The 13,100-nt window shown below is 42.7% G+C and overlaps 1 long non-coding RNA gene across 1 annotated transcript; it reads right to left on the bottom strand.

The window, feature by feature from the left end:
- Nucleotides 1-5,859: 5,859 nt before the first annotated feature.
- Nucleotides 5,860-7,705, bottom strand: LOC309374277. Its single transcript, XR_014170482.1, has 2 exons — nt 7,565-7,705; nt 5,860-6,191 (listed from the first exon to the last, which is right to left on the bottom strand). It is a non-coding gene; the product is annotated as an uncharacterized lncRNA (long non-coding RNA).
- Between the last annotated feature and the right edge of the window lie 5,395 nt (nt 7,706-13,100).

Genomic DNA, 13,100 nt, shown 5'->3' with positions numbered 1-13,100 from the left:
GAGCATCCACTTTGCATGTAGGAGGTCCCAAGTTCAATCCACAGCATCTGCAGTAGGAGTGGGAAAGACGCCGGGGCTGAAATGCTGGAAGACCACTGCCAGTCAGTTTAGACTATATTGAGTTAGATAGATCAACACTCTGACCCAGGCAACTTCCTATGTTGCACATTTAATTACTGGGAGAGATCTGATGCTCTGTTTTGCATGCGGCAGAGAAGTGTGAAATGGGGAAGTATGGAGAATTTCACTTTCTGTACACCCACCTAAACGTGTCAATCATGTCCAAAGCTTCTCCAACTGTTCTATAAAGGGAGCCTTAATGTTTAAAGGGACACCGAGGGAATGTGGTTACAGTAGGGAAACCTGTGTTCTGTAGAGATTGCTGGACTCCAGTTCCCATCAGCCCCAGCCAACAAGGTCAATAGTCAAGAAGGATGGGAACTGTAGTCCAACAACATCTGGAGGACCAGAGATGCCCTATCCCCAGGTTATAGCATAATGAAGGGAGCCATTGGCGTGCTTACTGGGTATGGCAGGTTTATATTTAGGTATATTAATATTTCTCTCTTTTTTTTGTTTGTGGGAAAGCTGCCTGAAAAGGGTATGAAACCTTCAGAAGAAGTGCCCATTTTCTTTGGCCCTTAATGTTTAATACCGCCCACCTGTAAGCCTTCTGCGGCTCCAGAGCCAGAACGCTGCTGCCATTTCCTTAAACTGGCACAGGAGGGAGACCATATTTTCAAGCAAAACTCTTTGATTGAATAATTAGGTTGGCAGCCTGCACTCTTTCTCTGCTCCACTCCAGGTTTGCTTATTATTATTACTGGGCAATAGTCCCAGAAACACAAGCCATTCAGCCGTAATAATAGCAGCATGCCCTTCTAGTACATCTCTGCTCATTTACTGTGAGAAAAGACTCATGGCTCCACTGGCAATGAATGCACATATTACTATTGAGGAATCGCCGCGAGAGCAATTTGGATGGGAAACAGAGAGGAAGGAGAACAGAAGAGAACAAACAAAAGGAAGTGCTTTCGTTAGGCAGTAGATGATAATTGCGCTAGCTTAGAAGGGTTTTTAAAGGATTAGACAAATTCAGGAGAGGCAGGCCTGTCAATAACTGATAGCGAGTGGTGCAGACTATAGGGAATTGCTACCTCTCACACACTCACTACCTGAGCTTCCCAGAGCCACCTGGTTGGTCGTGGCCAGTGTTGGAGACCTGTGCTCACATTAAGCTAGGCAGAGAGCCAGTGTTTAAGAGAAGTAGACTCGTAATCTGGTGAACCGGGTTCGCGTCTCCGCTCCTCCACATGCAGCTGCTGGGTGACCTTGGGCCAGTCACACTTCTTTGAAGTCTCTCAGCCCCACTCACCTCACAGAGTGTTTGTTGTGGGGGAGGAAGGGAAAGGAGAATGTTAGCCGCTTTGAGACTCCTTCGGGTAGTGATAAAGCGGGATATCAAATCCAAACTCTTCATAGGCAAACTCGCCCCTCCAGATGTTTTGGGACTACAACTCCAATCATCCCTAGCTAACAGGACCAGTGGTCAGGGATGATGGGAGTTGTAGTCCCAAAACATCTGGAGGGCTGTGTTTGCCTATGCCTGCATTAAGCCAAGTTTCAGTCTCAGACATGACCCAAGAAACCATGACTTGTTCTGGCTAATCCCAGCCCCTTTTTCTCACACTCTCAGTCCCCTCTGACAATGCCCTTAATGCTTTCGAGGTGTTCCTGTATTGAAGCGCCCTCAATGCATCATCAGCTTGCTCATCGTTGGCTGCACTAATTGGCTGCTGAATTCTCAGAGATTTGGGGCACTCAGGCAATAAATAAATGCAATATATATATATTTTAAAAAATACACAAAGGCTAATATCCCTGCCAGAAAATGCCAGTACATCTCTTGGATATAAAAGGCAATCAATATAATCCTGATCCAGCAGTGTTTTGTAGGGGTATGAAATCCAATGCATTCAAGGAACTTCTATAGGATTTCTCAGTTGCTTCAACAGCCCCAGATGTGCAAAGGAATGTTTGTGTAGAGCTGCTCCCTTCATTAAAGTGGATGGGGATATCCACTTGTGAAAAGGACCCTTATTTGCAAGACTGCACATTGACCTCTGGGTTGGAGAAGGACAGTACAATACTTTTTTAAAACTCAGTATATTCACAGGGAAGATTTGTTTTTAGGGTGGGATGTCAGAAGAAAAGTTACTTCTGGTCTAACAATGGTGGCTCCCACCCTGGCTACAATTCCATTGTGTAAATACTTTTGAAGTTTATATTTCTGTTTACACATTATTATTATTTTTAAATCTAAAAATGCATTTCAGTGCTCTTTTAAATAAAATAAAAAGTCAGTGAAAGGTTATTCAAAATCAAGAAACACAGAGCCACTTCCAATATGTTAATACTGGTTAGGTTGAATTTTCTACGAGTCATACTGTGAAAATAGTCGAAAGGGTATAAACAAGGAGTACGTACACACACACACACACAATTATATGCAGTAGAAAGCTCTGTAAGATCACAACCTTAATGCAGATAATGTTCTGAAACAGAATATTCCTTTTGCCTTGATCTACCAAAAACACCAACATTTATGTTGTGGGGTTGGAAGTCCTAAATCAAAAGGGAAAGACAAAAACAGCAGTATTGTATTGCCCCCTTAGACTGCAATCCTTTACACGGTTAACTTAGAGTAAGACTTATTGAATAGGGTGATGAGATCTGATAGAAATGGTCAGTGGTAGGTCATGCAGCTGGGATTGGAGACAACAAAATAAAAGTCCCCAAAGTCAACTATATATTACAAGTTGCCAGATTCATCAGACAACATTTTGCTTTTAGTGAGATATCACTAATGAAGTCGACTTCAAACCCTTAGTGTAACCTCAGTTCAGGTACTTCAGTCCCAGCCTCCTCGCTGCTAAAACCTTGAAGGTATTCTGACACTTTTAAATTGACTCTGGCACCTTATGCAGATTAGTTTCAAAACTCTGTTAATATATTCTTAAGAGAACCAGCTTATGACCCCAGAGGAGGGTCACATTAACTTTAATAAACTGCAGGCTATTTGGCTCCAGTCATGGCTGCCCTTCCCTGCAGCATATTAAAAGGTTTGCCTTCTTGTGCCTTATTTTATGCTGAGCATAACAATAGCCCATTAAATGATCAAGCCTTGACCGGGATATTGTATTCTCATTTTCATTCGTACAGCCTGCCGTGTCTTCCTACCCAATGTCACTCCACAGTGCCTGCTGAACAGAGAGGATATTAACCACCCCATGCACTGCTAAACTGTGTACACCTTCTAAACATGGAGGCAGTGATATTCTCCATCCAATACATTTGCATACCTAACCTAGGTGCCCCTGAAATTTGACACCTCAGGCAAAGTCCTACCTTGGACCAGTTCTGTCAGCTTTTATTAAACTCCTGTCACTGCAGCTGCTGGATCTAAAGTGCCTCGTTGTTTTAAATACCCTTCTTCTCCTTTTGGAAAATCAAGCCAAACTTAGAGGTAAAAACATAAAGAATGTGAGAAAAGATTTTTCATTTGCATCCTCCTTTTTACCATTTCATTGAAGCACATTGATGCCACCAAAAACAGTATTTCTGTTGACGGTGGTCCCTGCCCATCCCATGAGGTGCAATCAATTACCTGGTCTTTTCCACACCTGCATTGATTAGAATGCATCAGAAGATTGACTCTTGTCTAGTTAATCTGTGCGGTCAGGAGTGCCAAACTGGCCCCATGAGTGTGGGTGCCCAGGGCCATGAGTGCCATGCAGCATGGATGGCCCTGGTACTGGAATTTGTGGGTGCCCGGACACCTCATGGGGAATTTTGTGGGTGCTCGGACACCCAGGGCTCCAGGGAGTTGGCAGCTATGCTGCAGGTAGTATCAGGAACCTGGCCAACAGATTCCAGTTAACTTAGTACCTGAGTCTAGTAGCTGAGTCAGATTTGTGAGGTCTCTTCTTTAGCTAATTGGAAACTGAAGTCACAGGGACGGAATCTATATCAAAAGTAAATAGAAGGCAAGGTCACAAGGGACACAAAGATGGAATGGTTGCACAGGCTTAGGCAAGGAAGTTCTGTTTTCTTTGCAAGGAGATGCAGAGAGAACGTTCAGAACTGAGGCTGACCCAGAAGGGTTCCTGCAGGGCTTCTTCTGACCAACCAGAAGGTCAGGATGGACATGAGAGAACTTGAGCTTGGTAAAGCACAGATAGCTAACCAAGATCAGCTTGACGTTCAAGAATGGTGACCTTCCAGATGGTGTTGGCCTTCAATATCCATCAGTCCAAGCCAGCATGGCCAAAGGTCAGAGGCTATGGGAGCTGTAATCCATCTAGAAGACCACAGATTCCCCATCCTGCTCAAGGTGCAGCCAAAACAAGGAATGAGAAAAAACCATTCTTCAAGAGCTGATTATATTAGATTTCAAAGCTCTTTGTTTCTGGCTAGTCCTTGCACCATTGTTTTCCTCCTTTGGCTAATGCCAACAGCAACAGATCTCAATGACAAACAAATGAAGCAGATTATAGTTCTCAAGCATCCCACCATCAAGTGACTAAGGCTTACCTGAGAGTAAGGCTTATCAAGCTAAATGGGATTTACTTCTGTGCAAATATGCATAGGGTTGAGTTCTAAGGCTGAAATGTCACATGCAGTTGTATGGAAGTAAACCGCATTGAACTCGATACAGTGGAACTTACTTCTGAGTAATCACAGGTTCTGACTGTATGAAAATGATCTTTCTCTCCCTAACAGTCATGTAGCATTTCCACCCCCCCCAAATGTGTATGCTACCTGTGAAGCTGAACAGCTATTATGTGGTTTTTATTATTCCTGTAGTAGACTACAGTATCCAAAATATACACCATGCATACTTCTTCACTTAGGAGCCAAACACAGCTATGTAAAGTGAGCAGCTTGTTTACAGTAGACCCTTATACTGGTAGGGACCTATGCTATCAAATTAGTGGGAAATCAGTATTCCAGTAAACAGAGGTCAGAGATCAAACCCACAATTTCATATAAAATTCCAGTCCATGTACACAAAATATTAAAATTAAAAAAAATCCAAGTCACAAGACCATCAGCTACTCTTGAAGCTAATCAAAAGCAGGGTAAGAGTAAAGGAAGTGATATTTAAATGTAACGTTAATCCAAAATTTAATGCAAGAAACAGTCCTATAATGGATCTCTTGTAAACCTTGACAACTGATTATCAAACAAGCAAAATGGTTGGGTTCCTTCTTATTCAGATGGTGTCTTAAAATGTCAGTTTGAATAGTATTATAAATATATTCCTCAAACTGTACTGCTTCTTATCTGATAATTATTTGGGCTTTGTTGAGAGGTTTTTGTTTTGCCATTAATTTTATGTAAACTTGACAAATTGTAACCTCCTTGATGTCTTTAGTTGCCTTGTTTTATCAATGCACATTCAGGGCTCCACTTTTCCAGAATGGTTTCACAAGCAACGCCTCTTCCAAGGGAACGTTAGGAACTTTAGCTCTGCAAGGGATACAACTCAAAACACCCTTAGCAAGCTAGCATTCCCAGCATCCTTTGTGCCACTTTAGATTGCAGGTGTGCAGTCCTTTCATATATAACTGAATGCTCCTTCCCAGCAAAAATTCTGTTCTAACAGATGTCATGCATTCGGCTGAAGCTAGTTGGATTTGGGGCAATTTACTCTTTACTATCATTAAGCTAGTTCACTGCTTCTAAGCACAGTGCAGTTAACATTGCAGCACTAAGTTCTGAAATCAGTAATAAAAAAAAGGAACTGCTGAATAATAAATGAGAAACGGATGAAGAACAGGAGCCTCTGAAAGCCTATCGTGCTCTCTTTCTTTACCAAAGACCTGGTTCCCCAGTGCCACCAGATGTCAGCATACACTACTTGACTAAAAGCAAGCATGGGACTTTCCTAAAAGCAAAGCAGGTTCCATCCATGCAGAGTTGTGCAAACATGTCCCTCTTTTTGGACAAACTGGATTGTTTCTGTGCTGCCCCACAGAGAGAAGATTGCCTCAGCCCCAAATATCAAATGCTACACATTATGTAGCCTGAATATATATGCAAAACAGTTCAGGTAGATTTCAAACCAATGCTCTCCCAGCCTAAGCTTTCTCAGCTGATGCCTTCATCTTTTCCAGTGAAACTCCAATCTGCAAAACATATTCAGAAGCTCTACGCTTCTGCTGAAGAATACGGAGATGATAAAATAAGAATAGCTTTGCAGAAGGAGCTATAGCGCCATATGGCTGGCATATAAATACAAGCCATATTGTCTGTCCTGGTGGTTTTCAAACAATCTGCACTCAGAGAATATTTTTCTACATTTATTTGTCTACTGAGGAACCCCTGCATGTTTGCCACTGCATTCCCATGCGCTGGCAAGGATTCTCAGCTGTTTTCTAGAATTGTGAAAGTTCTAAGCTGAGCTCTCCATTTGCCTCACAGAGTAAAGGGCAGGGATGTTGCATCCAATTCTTCATCTGCTCAGATTGCTAGTGTACCCTAGAACATGTCCAGCTCTCTTCTATGGATCTGCTATTGCTAAGGAAACTTAGTTGATGGCAAGTGATTTCCCTTTTAGGACGCTGCTAATTATTGAGCCCCAGTAATGGGCTTGGGCAACCTGAAGGGAGTGGGCCAGATTAATTTAGGAGTAGAGCTATAAGAAGCCTGTACAAGGACTTCCCTAGCACAATGGGGCTTTCCCCTCCTCCCTGTGTGCCCCCTATGAGCCTCAGATTGGCTTGCAGGGGTCAGGAGAACCCACAACACAGTGCACGGTGGGAAGAGAGAGGGAATTGTTCCATGTGGCAAGCTGATATGCAAGCACTGATGGAGCAATTGCCATAGCATGCCATTGTTTTCCACCCACCGTGCAGGCAAAGTAGCAGGAGTTTAGCTGCCTTGAGAGATGGTAAGTGCTGTCGATCTAACTTGATCACTTCTCGGTGAAACTAAAATGCTTAAATGTGTCTTGAAAACCCACAATTCTTCAGCAACTCAGTGTTTTTTAACTCTGATTCAGCAGTTAAGGCTGGTGGAATGTGCTTAAACGTAGTCCAGAGCTAACTTCTAAAAGGGTAAAGCTTTGAAATATAGAACACAGAAAGCTGCCCTATACATGGCAGATCTTTGGTCCATCTAACCTGAAACTGGGCACACCAGCCTTCCCCAGTTTGGTGCCCTCCAGAAATTTTGGGTTACAACCCAGATCAGCTCCAGGGACATGGCCAATGGTCAGGGATGATGAAAGTTGTAGTCCTTAATACCTGGAAGGGAAAACCTGGCCTACTTTGACTGGAAGAGACATGGTATTAGCTCTGTTTGGACATAACACCAAACCATAGTTCGACATTACTTGAATGAGCCTTAGGCTCACAAAGTTCCTTCTCCTCTCTCTCACACACACCAATTTGCTCTTGCACTTTTACTTTTGTGGTCAACCATAGCTTGCCGTTACATCCAAATAACTTGACTGGCATTTTCAGTTTTGGTTTACAGGCAAACTATGATTTGTACAAACCATGGTTTACATCTGTAGATTATTATTTTTTTGCATCTGTTGTTGGCTCTGGTTCCATCTACTTTTGGTCTCCTTGGCTTCTGTCCCACCAGCCCCAACGGGCAGTAGCCTCTTAGGGAGGCTGTAACATTCTGCTGCCTCCGCAGGCTATTCATTTCTTAAGCTTTGGTTACCCCTCTGTTATGTCCTGCTTGCCACATCCCTTTGTGATATTTGAGTGGTTCAACCAATTACTGCCAGGGGGATTTATCATGTCACTGACACTACCATAATAATTGTTAGTACATGGCAATCAAATGTAGATACATACTTCAGGTTATACTGTCTGCTCCCTTAAGGCAGAGTACTTTCTGAGCAGCCCACTGTAAGAAACCAAATGAAATGACTTGGATAGGTACATAATTTGCTTACTTCAAGCACACATGTGCAGACACACACACACTCAGGCACACAACCCACACACCAGTTTTCTGTTAACAATGTTGCTGAACCCTTTTTGAAAACAATTGGTATGTAAAATATGTTTTGCAGAAATGCCACGCAAGATTTACCTTCCTTCAGGGGAGGTAAATCTTTTCTTGTCATGAATTTGATTCTGTGTTTAGAATCTGCAGAACATTCCTTATCATATTTATTATGTTTCCACCATATTATAACAATTTTAAAGTTAAAAGGTCAGTGGTTTATTCCATATTTCATGGCTGTGTCCCCTTTTTGGCTTGTTTAGGCATCAGGAACTGATCTTTCTTTTGAAAATAACTTTTTTTGTGTGTGTATTAAAGGTCGTTTGATATACAGTATTTAGAGATTGGCTTTTTACTGTGGGTATAAACATGATGGAAAGAATAATGTAAAAGAAAGAGAGAGAGAGTCCTAAATTGAAATCAAGCTGTACCAGACAAGGAAGTTGATTATAGATGGAAAAGATTTATGGGGATTTCAATCAGAGAGGCTTATGGGCGTAACACATAGAGCTGGTTGTTGTGGATCATCTTGTTCCATGTCCAGTTTTCACACATATGGAATAAATGGAATCTACCCAAATTCCAAGCCCCCAAGGCTTTCTTTAGCTTTGTAATTTACTCTTACAAGAAAAAGTTTTTGTGTGTTTTTTTGAAGGACAGTAATCCCACCACATATGCATAGTGGGGTGGGGCGGGGGAGGCAAGTTCACTTTCTAGTTGATTGAGAATTTTTGGGTTGGGCTTTAAAAACAATAATAACAATGCAGAGCAGTTTGGAGAAATACATGACGAATCTATATAATCCAGTGCAATAGTTTCTCTTCCATAAAACAGGCACAGCTTGGCGAGTTCAAGAATTTCTCATTTGATTATCATAGGTTATAAAATCACTATTAAAGTATGGAGTATATATAAAGTAAAGTTATTAAAGTTGGTTTTGTTTCAACATTAGGGGTGAGTGGTGCCCTCTGGAAATGGGATGGCTATCAATTCTAGTCTTGCTGGAGAACACACAAAGAGAGCTCGCCGTGTGGGAGTCTTTGCAAAAAGACAATTGTGAATTGGACTTTTCCTTATTCGTTTGCAGAAAGCGTTCGCGCTCCCAGTTGGTGGATGACCTTGTGTTTTGCACTCTTCCTCTTCCATTTGGGATTTTGACTGATGGAGAACCAAACTAAATGTCTTGAGGCAGTTGTTGACATTTCTATCACATTCACATATGAAGCACATGAGGTTCTGTTTATAAAGAGGTGGGGAAACTCTGTTCCTTCAGTTGTTGTTGGACTCCAGCTTTCATCAGCAGCCAGTGAGTATTTTCAGGGTTGGTGGAAGTTGTTGTCATTGTTGTTTAGTCGTTTAATCGTGTCCGACTCTTCGTGACAATTGTAGTCCAACTGGTCCACAAGCAGAAGGGAGGGAGAGGTGATTCCATTCTTACCTCACATTATTTCATTATTGTAAGCAATGGAGCAATGTAAGCTCTGTTCTTCTATTTATTTTCTTTATTTACTATATTTAAATAGAGCCACCCAATAAAAAAATTTCCCTGGGTGGCTCACAGCATGAAATAATAACATCCAATTAAAAGCACAATATCATAAAATAACAATTTGCAGCATAAACATTTCCATCACAGAGAAGAATAAAAGCAGATAATTAATGAAATAAACAGCACATAAACAGTGGTTCAGAATGCCAAAGCCAGAGCCCTGTGAGGATTTCATTTTTAAAATGCCTCAGCAGAATCACCAGCTTTGGGTGAAAGAAAATTCATGAGAGGCTTTAGGATTCTGTCTGGTTCTATATATCTCAGGAGACGAACCACCTGAAGTGGTTCCCCATGCCTCCTGTGCAGGGCTGTCTTAAGCATATGTGGCACCAGGGTGCAAAGATCTGCCCAGTGCCCCCCCCAGGTTGCCCACTCCCAGGTGTGCAGGAGGGCGGAGCCAGCCAGCTGCCTCAGCATCTCACTGGCTCGGTCGTCCCTGAACTCACGGTGCAGAGCTTCCCGAAGCAGAAGAGCCCACCGCGGCACTCCGACCAACGGGCAGGCTCTTCCCCGGACTTAACTCTCAGACCCCGGACTCTCGGCCTGGTGCCCTGCACCTCTAATGCCTATGGATAAGGTGGCCCTGCTCCTGTGAGGGGACAGGGGATAGGAAACTGCTGTCATAAGCCAAAACGTTACCAGATAGTGCTTTGGCCAAGGCAAGGTGATGTGCTTTATCCTTCCAATAGCCAGACCACCCTCCCACTCTCTCAGCAGTGAAGACCAAATCAAGTGTGTGCTCATCCCTATGTGTGGTCCACTGACAACATGGGACAGCCATGAAGTCCTGAGCTGCTCCAGGCAAGGCAGGCTCAGCATGAACGTTGCCAGTCCTACAACACTGACTTGGAGTAACTTCTGTTTCAGTGTATCTGAAGAAGTGTGCATGCACACGAAAGCTCATACCAAGAACTAACTTAGTTGGTCTTTAAGGTGCTACTGGAAGGATTTTTTTTTGTTTTGGAGTTATACAACACTGCACTCAAATTGACCTCTGCCAGCTCAGTAAAGGAGAACATTGGGTAACACCAACAGCATCCCCAATCTTTCCCACAACAGGTAAACATATTCAAAGCCAACTCCAAGACAAAGGGACTTTCTGGTGAGCAGAATAGATGTCTTATGGGCCACAGCAGCCTTCTAGCACCAAGTACCCTAGGGGTAGCTGGAGGCAGAACTGATTAAATTCCACTCCACCCAATTCACCCACCCAGGTCTCAGCTATACAAGTCAGGTGAGCTCCCTCATTCATAGCTAAACTATGGCCTTATTATGTGCTGATGTGGCACATAATAAGAATTGCAGCAGCACTGGACCAGGAGCCTCTGTAGCCAAGTCACCAGGTTACCTGCCAGGTAGGATCAGTAGAGGAGATGGCCTGAAGCCATTGCTGCCCCCTCTGCTTTTCTGAATGCTATAATTTACCATAGTATACCTTGTCCTCCCAGAAAAATACTGCAAAAGGATACCTCTATAGCACACCCTTTACTCCAGCACCTCCCATCCCATTCATCCTGCACTTGCAAACAAGTGAATGCTTCCCACTTACCCCATTTTAATTTTAAAAAACCCCTGGGAATCGACAGCCTCATAGCAGACCATGGTAATCTTGGTGCTTAAAACCATGGGGACATAACTTCAGTACTGAGAGCTGCAGCAATATTTGCATCTGGCTGCTCCCTTGGAATCCTGTCCACCACTCCCAGGCCTTGAAAGCATTTGCAATCACGGACTTTCAGTTTGGTTTTGATGCCTTTTAAGGACTCCCTCCGTGATGCATTGTTTCCTCTGCTCTCCTACCCCACCCCTCCCATCACACATAGATGTTTTCCAGTGCATGCGAGCGCTGCTGAAGCATGAGAGATGATGTTACCATTGTAAAAAGGGGGGGAATTGTCTTTGAAGTGGCTTCTGATGAGATTCCTCTTGATGAGATTGTGCATGACACTAACCACAAAGGAAAAAAGCAGATTGAAAAGAGAGAGTGGTTTTAAGTCAGAAGCAGCAGCCATATGAGCGCAGGGGTAGAACAGCATCATTAAAAACTTAAAGCGCTGATCGCAGCTGTGCAAATGCAAGGAAGGGGCTTGCTCCCATGTTTTTAAGCTGCTGGGAATTATTCATGGAGGCCCTAAATCCAGATCTTCAATGTAAATGTAGCTCCCATGAATCCACCCCCACAAAAACAAAAGCCCCATTTATCTTTTAAAAAAAAACAACCCCAAAACTTGGCTTCTACAGCTATTGCGTAGGTGGAACTTAGCAAAATGTCTTTTTTATTTTTAATAAATTAATTGCCTTAAGGAGATCTAAAGGTACTTTGAGAATCTAGCACTTATGGTAAGGGAATATATTTCCTAAAATTGTGAGGTGATGATTTAAAAAGTCATTTCTTTGGAGTGAGTGCCCAGAAGCAAAAGGGGCTACGTCTTTTTAGATCTTATCACAAACCAGCCGCCAATTAGCTGTGGCTTCTCAGACGTCCATATGTGTTTAAAAGATAATCTGCACAATGGCACCACAGTATTTCCTGCCCAAGAATGTTCCCCCTCGGTAACATTGAACACTTGAAGTGGCACATAGTTGTGTATGTTACATGTAAAGATGTCTCCAAGATGTCCTCTTAACATCTTGGACATAATCTTTTATGGGGTCATTTTTCCTCACAGTCATGTATTCTCTCTGCACCCTGAATTTAATTTGTGGGTGGGTACTTTGCAGATATCCATTGGAATTGGCTATATCTGTCTCCTGCAATGCTCTTCAAATATTTAGGACTCCAACCCCATCATCCTTGATCATTTACCATGTTGGCAGGGGCTGATGGGTGCAATATGGCGGAAATCTCATTCCCCCATACTGAAATGTCACAGCACTCTCTATGATCTGTGCCTTAGTCATGCTAAACATCTTGATACCCATATTCCCTCTATTTCACCTTGTAATCTATTCTCAACATAACATCCATCTAGAGAGCACTGCCTTTCCCCCTGAAATCTGTTCCTCTTAATCTTTTTGCTTTGTGGATGGATGGAGTTGTACCTACATTTGTCTTAGCATCTGTTCATTTATCTGTTCATTTAAAGCATCTATGCTAACTACTCTTGGTCTCATCAAACAAGCGAAGCACACTTGTAATCTTTACAAATATATACATGGCAGTCATTTTTTATCTGATCTACATCGTTCTGCATCTGATGGAACCTTGGACTTGAAGAGAACTACACATGTGCTTTGCTGTACCCAAGCCATATTTCTGAGCTGTCTTCCGAGCTCACAACTACTTTCATCTTTCCCCTTAAAACCTTTGCTGTGCACCTTTTAAATTACAGTATGCACATGTTGAGGGGCTAGGAAAATAAAAGGTGCTATTTCACGATCTTTCATGACGGTAGTATGAAAAAATGTGCATACACAAGCACATTCGGGCCCTATTATGTATATTGATGCTGTGATAAGAACTTCCCTGTTGGAACAAAACAAGGCCCATCTATCCTAGTATTTCTGCTTCCAAAAGCAGCCC

This window comes from Podarcis melisellensis (genome assembly GCF_964234715.1).
Source record: "Podarcis melisellensis genome assembly, chromosome: 7".
NCBI classification, from domain to species: domain Eukaryota; kingdom Metazoa; phylum Chordata; class Lepidosauria; order Squamata; family Lacertidae; genus Podarcis; species Podarcis melisellensis.
Note: the sequence above shows the minus strand (reverse complement) of the source record. Positions and strands in the feature narration are given on the sequence as shown.